We start from the raw sequence: 10,853 nt of genomic DNA, 5'->3' as shown, positions 1-10,853 counted from the left end.
TACTGTCGAACTTGGTGCTGGAAATCAGTGTTCGAGGCGCGTCCACATCCTGTTATTGTAGAGAAATGACGTAATCTATGCGTGCCTGAAAATATACTGTAAATACGTTGCTCATGTAAATTGCTAATATAGTTTTGGGTCAACTTCGCGCTATATAAATATGCTTAAAAAAATGAGAAATAGCACACACGTATAAATTTACTATACACTTTCTTTGCGGTATTGTAATGATCCAGTTTGTATGTTCCTATTTGTAGAATGAGCAAGAGAAACTTGTATAATCAAAGTTTTTTTTACTGGCAGAGGTAATATGGTTGCATACGCTGTTTACAGTACAATATAATGTGGTAGGGCGCAGGAGCAGCATTTTACAAACATAATAAATACTCAGACACATTTAGATAGTTGAAGTGGGTACGGGCACGTGTGCTCGACTCCATTTTATTACGTTGCTGTTGGTAACAAGTAGAATAGTAATCAGGATATCATACACAGATATTCAATCCTAAACGGTTTATGACTTATGCTGTACAAAAATAGGAGCACTGTATGTGAAATAATACACAGAAGATTCTATCGTAAAGGGTTCATGAGTTGTGGTGCAATAAGGTAGTGTTGGTTTGTGTGGAACCTGCGATGATACGTGGTTCAGGCAGACCGCACTGGTAAGAATGTCTTTTGGCTACTGAACTTTGCCTTTATAAGGCCACGTGGCGATTATTTATTATGCACAGTTAGTGGTACGTATGGTGCTCAGCGTGCTGCCTACTGGACTGCATCACCTGTAATCACGATTGAAATAAAAGATGAAACATGTATGGAATACATTGTCGAAATATATGTTTCAGGAACATTATAGTTCAAGTTGTGACTTGTGCTGTCCGCAGTGTTGACTATCATTGAGTGTGCCTTTGTACTTGCAGCGTGAATTTTGTTTTTCAACTAAACCTAGAACTGATATAAAAGAAGTTTTTTAAGGAAGGCTAGTAAAGGATATTGTGTAGGTTTGAGGGACGTTATACTTTGTTTGGTACTGCACTCTATAAATAATGAATGAAGAGTCAGTTGAATTCTGCCTGAATATGGCCATGTGGCGATGAATTATGGTGCACTGAGTTAAGTACCTGTGGGACTGAGCGTGTACGTAACCTGTGATGATGCGTGGTCCAGCCAGACCGCACTGGGGGAAATGTTTTTTGACTACTGAATTTTGCCTAAATAAAGCTTGTGGTGATTATTTATTGTGTACTGAGTTAGTGGTATGTCTGGTGTTTAACATGTGCTCACCCTGCGATGATGCGTGGTCTGAACGGGCTGCACTCAAAGCATTGACTGTTGCATACTGGACTGCATGTACTTTGAGGGGGAAAAAAAGTACCATTGATGGTTATCAATTTTTCAGCAACAAAATGATCAGAATCAGATTATTCTTCTAGTGGTGTAGCCATTTTTGTCTCCAAAAAAGAAATTCAGGTTTCCAATGAAGAAAAAGTGAGGTTCAAATTCAAAGTATGCTGTCTGCAGTGTAGACTATCATTAAGTGTACCTTTGCACTTGCAGTGTGAATTTTATTATTGAACTAAATCTATAAGTGATATAAAAGAAGTTTTTGAAGGAAGCATACTAAAGGGATATTGTCTATGTTTGATAGGTGTTATACTTAGTTTGGTATTGTACTCTGCAAATAATGAATCAACAGTCTATTTAATTGTGAGCTTTGATGACCGCAGTGTATGCAGAAGGCAGCGGTTAGCAAGCGCCCACGGCCACATGGGGTCGACTAGAGCTGCACAGTATTGGTAATTTAGCGTGTGTGCAGCCAGTGATAAGTGGTGCACTGAGTTAGTGACACCTGAAACAACAATGTTCTGTGGAGCCTGCGATGATGCGTGGTTCGGGCAGGCTGCACTGATAGTAATGTTTTTTGTCTTGTGAATTCTGCCTTAGTAAGGCCACGTGGCAATGATTTTTGGTGCATTGAGTTAGTAGTACCATGGTGCTTAGCGTGTACGTACCCTGTAATGATGCATGGTAGGGGGAGGAGGGAGGCACAGTAATTGGAGTAATGTCTTTTGTCGATTGAATTCTGCATGAATTCTATTTAAAAGTGATAGTATGCCTGGCTGTGACATAAAACTGTTCACTCTTCTTTGCGATGATTTATAGGGCACTGAGTTAGTAATATCTTTGGCACTGAGCTTGTACGTAGCCTGCGATTATGCGTGGTCCAGGTGGGGGCCGCACTGGGAGCAATGTTTTTTGCCTAGTGAAATCTGCCTTTTTAAGGCCACGGGGAGTTGACTTGTGGTGCAGTGAACTCTTCGTGTGCGCGCCCTGCAATGATTCGTGGTTCAGGCGGGTCACACTGGTACAATGGAATGCGTCATGTGCAATCGTCATTCCACCTGAATCGTGAGCACTCACAAAGTAGATCAAAGGCAGTAGTCAGCACAGACATTGAGGAATGTTTTTTGTCGCATCGTTTAACAAAATCTGAGTACAATTGCCTCTGCCATAAATCAAGGCTAAATTCAATGTGGTCCGTAGTGTAGATCCAAAGCTGAATTTAAGTTGTGAACCCTGTTGTCCACAGTGTAGATCGAAGGCAGTAGTCAGCACAGACACCAAGACATTATTTTTTCGTATCCTTTTACAAAATCTGAGGACATACAGGCACATGCATTAAAGCCTTTTGCAATCGCAAATGGTGCGAATCGCAAAAATCGGCCGTTTGCTATCGCAAAATTAGCTTTTGCGATGCATCAAGGGTCAAGGCCCTCGCAATTTGAGAATTCGCAATTAATTGCGAGTTCTCAAATTCCGATTGCATTTAAGGAATCTCATTTTGGGATTTCTTATATGTAATGCATAAAAGTTAAAAAATCTGCGATTTCACTAATAGGGGGAGCAAATTACCATGAAGTTGACCTTCATGGTAATTTGCTAAAACTTTCAAAAATGCACTTTTGTGCATTTTTCAAACTTTCATGTTGCACACACACATGCCCTTAAGGCATGTGTGCGCGCAACATATGTGCACTGATCAATTTCAGGGGTGCAACAGGGTGTCCTTTTGACACCCTGGCACCCTTGAAATTGCATTCTCAATTTGCGATTCTCTAATTGAGAATGGCAAATTGAGAATGTCTTCCCATTCATTCCTATGAGCCTCTAGGCCCATCTAGAACCATACAGTTCTAAAGCTTTATGAGACGGTCCCCCTGTAGCTCTGCAGTGATGTTGGAGAGGGCACCAGCTGTTACTGTGATGGTGGCCTCAAGGACCCTGGTCAGTCCTCGTACAGCCCGACTGTTTGCCATGGGGCCTCAGAAAGGAAGGAAACCTTTAAAGAAGTCCCCTATTTCCTGGCCTGCTGTATTCTCAGCTGTTATGACGCCCCTACGTGAGCGGCGCAGAGCGCCCTTCATTGACAGGTGGTAACCTTCATGGGTAGAATACATTGGTGGAAGGAGGAAGGCCAGATAGCAGGTACCAGACCAGTTACGGGGGAGACAAGTGTAGGCGGCAGTGCCACAGATGAAATAGGTGTTGGGGATGCCACCAGCTTCAGAGGAGATGTAGAATTTAAAGCTTTTGTGATATCACACGTACTGGTACCAACTTTCTTAGTCCCTAGGCCATGGATGCAGACACTGCCTTGCACATTCATGACATTCACAGCGTGTCGATAGTTGAGTTAGAATACTACCATCTCACTGAGTTCATCTGGTGATAGTAGCGATGTGGATGATCTGGTCGGGCAAAAAGGAGCATTGACATGGCCAGATCTGTTCCGCCAGAAGTCATCCCGAAATGTTCCAAGGGCAGAACTGGCAGTACCATTGACAGTGTAGGCCTCCTGCATCAACATCCACCATGCAAGACAAGACCCAGAGATGGAAAAGGGGTAGGGAAAAAATGGGACAGGGTGTATCATGGAATGCGGCATCAGTCCACAAACCCAGCAGTTGGAAGTGTTCATGATCAGCTGGTGATGATGCAACATTTGGATGAAGGTGTTATTGAAGAATTCTGCACAGCGGGGTAATTCATGGGCTGGTAACATGTAATACTGGTGCTCTGCAGGAGTCAGGGTAGGAGTTGGTGCGGTAACAGGATGGTAGATTAGTAACAGCAAACCAAGGATAGACAGGATGAGGGAGACAAACAGCGTCACCACGGTGGCCATGAAGCATTTACTATGTCGGAGACTGATATATTGTTTTCTGGATTTGGGTGCTTTGGATGGCCGCCATTGTGCTAAGCCAGGGACCTCTAGTGGCTGTCTGTGATTGGTGGTTGCTTCACTGGGTGCAGGTGCCAAGAGCCCTATGGCGTACCTTAGTCTGACACACCAGCACTACTCTCAGCCGGGGAATATCACAGCCCTACAGCCTATAGGCACTTGGCGAAGTCAAGGGCAAGCCTTCCCTCGGGGGTGCGAGTTATAGTGGTCGGAAGTAGGGACAGTATAGTCAGGAATCAATTGTTCTTGAAGTTGAGCAGAGTTAAGGCAGGGTTCCACCCTTCCTTTCAGTATGCAGTCACTCTCTGCTTCCATAGATGTAGAATGCAGTCTGGCATCGCTGAATGGGACAAACGTCGGGACTGTTTCTGTTTCTGAGTCTCCTTGTCCTTCCCTCACCCACTGATCATAGGGGAGGGGCAGAGGTACACACCTGCAGTGAGACGAATGCACCCAATTCTTCCGACCTTCTACTTTCACGGTGGTGCGGGTGGCCAGCAACACCTGACAGGGCTGTGTCCAGTGGGGCTCGAGGCTCTTAGTCCGTAAAAAATTTCTCACTAAGACCCAATCACCAGGTTCGATGACGTGTCCTGGGCCCTTGCTTTTGTCAGGTATGGCCTCATGCACCTGGTGATAAAGAGTACAAAAGGAATTAGTTCGACTGTACAGATAATCAGTTAATACAGGGCATTCAACATCAGACACTTTCTTAGGCCGTGGGACACCCCATACTTTGGCAGGCCTCCTGAACACAATCTCATGAGGGGATAGCCCTATTCTGGTGTGGGCCGTTCTTGTAGACAATAGGGCCAAGGGCAGAGCATCAACCCAAGTGACACCTGTCTCGGCTACTATTTTAGCCATTTTAGTCTTTAGGATGCCATTGTACACCTCCACTAGACCTGCTGACTGGGGGTGGTTAGCTGCATGACATTGTTGTTTTATACCCAATGCTGTACAGACATATTCCATAATTTGAGCCGTAAAGTGTGTCCTGTTGTCACTCCAGACCAAGCGGGGCAAACCGAATCGTTGGAGGTACTCATTTAATAGCACTTTGGGGGTAGTGATAGCGGTGCAGTCTTTGACGGGGTAGGCTTCCACCCATCGGCTGAAGGTACAGACCACCAGCAGGGCATATTTGAAATTGTTACATCTGTCCATCTGGATGTAATTCATTTGGAGGACTTCAAAAGGGAAGGTAGGAGGAGTGAATCCTCTCTTAGGAGTAACTGTGCCTTTTCCTGGGTTATACATTAGGCAAATCATGCATGTTTTAAGCAGCTTTTCAGCATACGCTGGTATCTTAGAGTTGTACCATGTAGGTTCCAACAGTTTACATATCCCTTTTGCACTAATGTGAGCAGGACCATGGGCCATCGTAACTACTGGTAGCACATGACTGTAAGGTAACATCCATTGTCTTTCCATAGTTGTTCGGACCCAGCAACCATCAATTCCCTTCTTTGCTAATTGCTCCTTCCACACCCTTAGTTCCTCATGAGTAGTATGGGACTGAATATCAATCACACTCTGTACTGTGTTTTCAACCATACCCTCGTCTGCCACCCACCTAGCTGGACCTCCTACATACATTCCTTCCCTTTTCCTAAGAGCTGTTTGTCTGGCCGTCTGGTCAGCCAGGGAATTGCCTTTCCCGACATCATCTGTCACTTTCTTATGGGCTCTATATTTTATAATGGACACCTTTCTGGGGAGTGTCAGGGAGTCTAACAATCGCTGAATTAGGGGGCCATGTTGAATCTTGGTCCCATGGGAAGGCCACCCCCGAAGGAATATTTTCTGTCAGTATAAATATTTACTGTCATCCCTTTGCTTAACTCACAAGCTCTAGTGAGGGCCACTAATTCTGCTGCTTGAGCAGAGCGCTGCGGAATATGAGCTGTTTCTACTACTTGCCCTAATGTCGTGAGGGCGTTGGCGGCACAGGTGTTACCATCTGGCCCTCTGAGACATGGTCCGTCCACATACAGTGTACCTTCTGGTTCTGCTATTGGGGTGTCCTGTAAGTCAACCCGTCCCTTCGTCTCCTCCTCTGTCCTTAATATGCAGTTGTGTGGGTCTAAGCAGGCATCCTGAGTATCCAGTGGGAGTAATGTGGCGTGGTTTAGTACAGTGCATCTTTTGATGTTAATGTGGCTGGTAAAGAGTGTCAGTTCATATCCTGTGAGTTGTGCGCTAGTGAGGTACTGTGTCTTGGTGTTATTAAGGAGGGTATCTACAGAATGGGGGACCATCAGAGTCAGGGAAGAGTTCATGACGATCCCCGCACTCTGACAGACCATGAGGGCAGCCGCAGCAGCAGCGGTCCCCCGTAGGCATCCTGGGAGAGCCCTTGCAACAGGATTTAAGGTGGCTGAAAAATAGGCACATGGCTGATGGTGACCTCTGAACATCTGGGTCAAGACAGCGCATGCACAGCCGTCTGTCTCATGTACAAAAAGAAAAATTGTTTGTTATAATCAGGAGTATCGAAGACTGGAGCAGTACACAGAGCCCTCTTTAAATCTTGGAAGGCCGGCGCATGCTCTCTAGTTCAAGGAAAGGAACTGTCTGATATGTCTTTAGTGGTGAGGGCAAGAAGAGGTTTGACCATGGTCGAAAAATTGGAAATCCACTGTCTACAGTATGAGGTTAAGCCTATGAAGGCTCGCACCTGCTTTTGTGTTCGTGGGGCCGTCATAGCATTGATAATGGCTACACGATCAGCGGTGAGCTGCCTTCCCTCCTTCGAACGGAGATGACCTAAATAGGTCACCTTCTCTTGACAAAACTGAAGCTTTTTCAAAGAGACTTTGTGATTATGGAGGGCAAGGTGGCGTAACAAACAGAGAGTAGCGTCTTTACAGGCTGGGGCAGAATTTGCAGCAATGAGGAGGCCATCAACAAGTTGTAATAGTGTGGAATTATCAGAGAGTTCCAAGGAATCTAGCTGACTTTTTAGGGCTTGACTATAGATACTGGGGCTCTCGGTGAACCCTTGAGGGCCGCAGCAGAATCTAAAGCTCCGCCCACCAAGGGAGAAACCAAAAAAAGTCTGCTGTCAGGATGTATAGGAATGCTGAAAAAAGCATTCTTCAGGTCTATGAGAGAGAAGTGTGTTGCATCAGAAGGGACCATCGTTAATATGGCTGTAATATTGAGGACAAAAGGATATTGGGATACTGTTATTTTGTTAAGGGCTCTCAGGTCAATTACAAATCGGTATATTTTAGGGGAGGGAGCATCTCCATTGGTCTTTTCGAGAACGGGAATAATGGGACTGTTACAGATATTGCCACGTGTCTCCTCCACTACGCCCTTGTCCATCAATTCAGATATTATTATCAAAAGGGCCATTTCTACTTACGCGGGCAGTCGATATTGCCAGAGGCGGGGGAGAAGTGCACCTGGCTGGATGCGTACCACATGAGGGGATATGTTGAGACACCCTACATCAGTGTCTGATGATGCCCAGAGGGAGGAAGGTAAAGACTGCTACTCTGGTGGGAGGGGACCTGATAGATACATATAGAAAGCTGCGGTGGGGGAAATTGTTAGGGACACACCTTGGGGACTACATGATATGGTCGCATACAGAGCTTTCAGTAAATTCATGCCTAACAAGTTTTCACTGCAACCTGTAATAAGGACCAAGGGAGCATCAACATGTGCAGGGCCGATATCGAGAGGGAGAGGGTTCAGAGACAGGGCTGGTCACGGGTGTTCCTGCAAAACCCACGGAAACATTCATATTGCCAGAAAGGGGTGCCTCTGGGATTGACAGACGTGCAATAGAAGACTTGGTGGCCCCAGTATCCAAAAGAAATCTCTGATCATTCCCCAAAACTGACATTTGAACATACGGGCCCCTTTGATCCACTGGAATTTGTACTCTGGTAATACCCCTTTCCTGGCTGTCCTGTGCTTGGTAGGACCCTGTCTCATCAACTTCGTCATAATCATCATTGTAATAAGTGTGTGTTGCTTCGTACCCATCAAACCTTTTAGCCGGGCGCTGCCGGACGGGAGCGTCATCCCTGGGCCTACGTTCTTTATCCTGTGGATGGGCAGGCCATGGTCCCTAGTCAGCCTCCCCTCCCTGGGAGCGTGAGGCCGAGTCTCCCCTGTTCGGATGATTTCAGCTAACACGGGACACTCATCTATCTAATGGCCGTACCCCTTACAATAAGCACACTGATCTGTTTGGAGGGCTCCCGTACACTGGGGGCTGGAGGGGGTAGACTGGCAATGGGGGTTGGGGTTGAGGTCTGAAATTCCCGTGGGCATCGGGACCTCGGGGAGGGTAAGCCTGCTGCAGAAGTGCCTTAGTCTTAAGATCCCTAACCTTCATACTTTCTTTGTCTCTATCCTCATTCTCCCTATTCTCATGATATTGTGCCATAGCCATTGTCTCTGCCTTAAATAAATCGAGACTGAATTCAATGTTGTCTGTAATGCTGATGCCAAACTGGTATCAAGTTGTAAACTCTACTGATCGCACTGTAGATCGAAGGCAGTACTCAGCACAGATATTGTCGGGTTCCAGCTTTATTCCACAGGAGCGAAGATGAATGTTCCACACACTCCCATTAAACAACATCTGGAGGACTATAGCACGTGCTCACAAGTAATTATTTACTAAAAGTGTGGGGAATAAATCAAAGAGTGACCACCACTCTTCCCCAGATGATGTAGCTGAAGTATTCTGTAGTGAGCAGGTCAGAAACGGTGTGCGCTGTAGGGAACAAAAGAAGTCTAACAGAATCTAGCATACACTGTTCAAAGAGACCTTTATAGACATTGATATATACGAGATAACAGTGCTCCACTCACCCAAAGCGCCTTCTCTGTTTGCCTTGAAAATCTGTAGCAACAGCCTCCTCTTGTATTATAGCCTCTTTTTGATTGGAACAGGAAGTCCTCATGAAGAACGAGTTATGGGCTATGGGAGGAAGTGAAGGCAGGACACTCTCACACAACACTCACTCAGAATATGATTGGGGTAAGTGCTCGATGAGAATCACCAAAGAAAATGTGTAAGAATGTTGGGAAACAAAAATTCACGCAATGGGGGGCAAATGGCGTGATAAGTTCCATGTACAAAAATAGGGAGTACAACAGAACATGGTCTGAGAACAAATGAGGGGTTAATCCGCCTTGTAAATAGCAGAGGACAGCGGAACAACTAAGGCACTTATGAGGGCACAAAACACAAGACGTGCCGTCCGGCTCCAAGGATGAGGAGCGGAACAGCGAGCGCACATGCGGGGGTAAAAATGCGAGGCATGTTGTCCGGCTCCGGTGATAGAAAGGAGCGGAACAAATGCGCCCTCGCTGATCAAACTGCAATTTTCCGTCCGGCTGCAAAACCCCAAAAAGGAGAGGAACAGTAAGTTTGTGCGGGAGAAAAAGAAAACATAAATAATACCAGGCGGGCTGAAGGGGTCCCGGGGGGAAAACAGAGCATACAGCCATATGCTGTAAAAAAGGCACGAAGTCTTGATACGGCTTGTCGCCTGGCGCCTAACAGGGAACAGAGTCGAAGGTGGAGCGAGCAAACACGTACCGGGGCAGAAGGCTTGAAGGCAGCAGAAGGAAGTTCTCGTAGTCTACAGGAACATGAGGAAAAGTTTTCTTCTGATCGGCATCATTTGTACCGGGACTCCATTGTTTTTTCGTTGCCATCTCTTGTCAAACACTTCCACACAACCCACCTGGTCGTTTCTGCTGATGCCTGGGAAAATTCTAACTGTCACGACAAAAACCATCTTGCAGCCTGCATTTCTGCCCAGGAACTGTCGCATACCCAAACCCCACTGTTCTTTGCAGTTCAACAGAAAGCCATGAGACAGTCACGCGCTGTGTAAATGATTTGGTTTCCATCTCCTGCTCCCAGCCTGGTAAACATCCTTGACACCGTGATCAGGTTATCTGGACAATGGTCTGACTGCTGGGCCTTGATCAGGGTGATTGAACAATGACCTGAAAGACCAGGCTTTGATCAAGCTGAGTGGACAATGACCTGAAAGACCGAGCTTAGATCAAACTGAGTGAACAATGATTTGTGTACCAAGCCTTGACCAGGTCACAATCAACAAACATCGTCTGGATCTGGTTATCAACTGCAAACACTGCCCTGATTGAACAATGGACTAACAGCCAAAAGACTAGAATGAAAAAGTATAAAAGGCTTGTAAGCTGCGGAGTAAAGCAGCAGCCTCTTCTGTCTTCTAATGAGCTTGGGACTCTGTTCCATAGCCCGGGCTATTTGAATAAATCTGAGTTCCTTCTGCAGACGATGGCTCCTGTGTCTCCTTTTACTATGTGTGGAGGGTATGGAAGACTTGGGTGATTACCCCGCCGCCGAGACCCAGGAAGTGGGTTATCCCAGATCTTCAAACAGTACACGAAGGGTCTAAGGACGCCGTGGAACGGTAGCAGGAAGTGATGGGAGGGGGCGTGGTCACAACTTGAAAGCGAGGCGTTACGGAAGAGACGGTCTCTTATGAGCATCAGGGACCGTCTCCAAATTACTCCTAGTTAGGGAAGCGCCATCAAGCATACAGCAATGCTGGTCTCTTGCCCTAAGAAAAAACTCTTT

Source organism: Lissotriton vulgaris, chromosome 1_2 (genome assembly GCF_964263255.1).
Source record: "Lissotriton vulgaris chromosome 1_2, aLisVul1.2, whole genome shotgun sequence".
NCBI classification, from domain to species: domain Eukaryota; kingdom Metazoa; phylum Chordata; class Amphibia; order Caudata; family Salamandridae; genus Lissotriton; species Lissotriton vulgaris.
Note: the sequence above shows the minus strand (reverse complement) of the source record.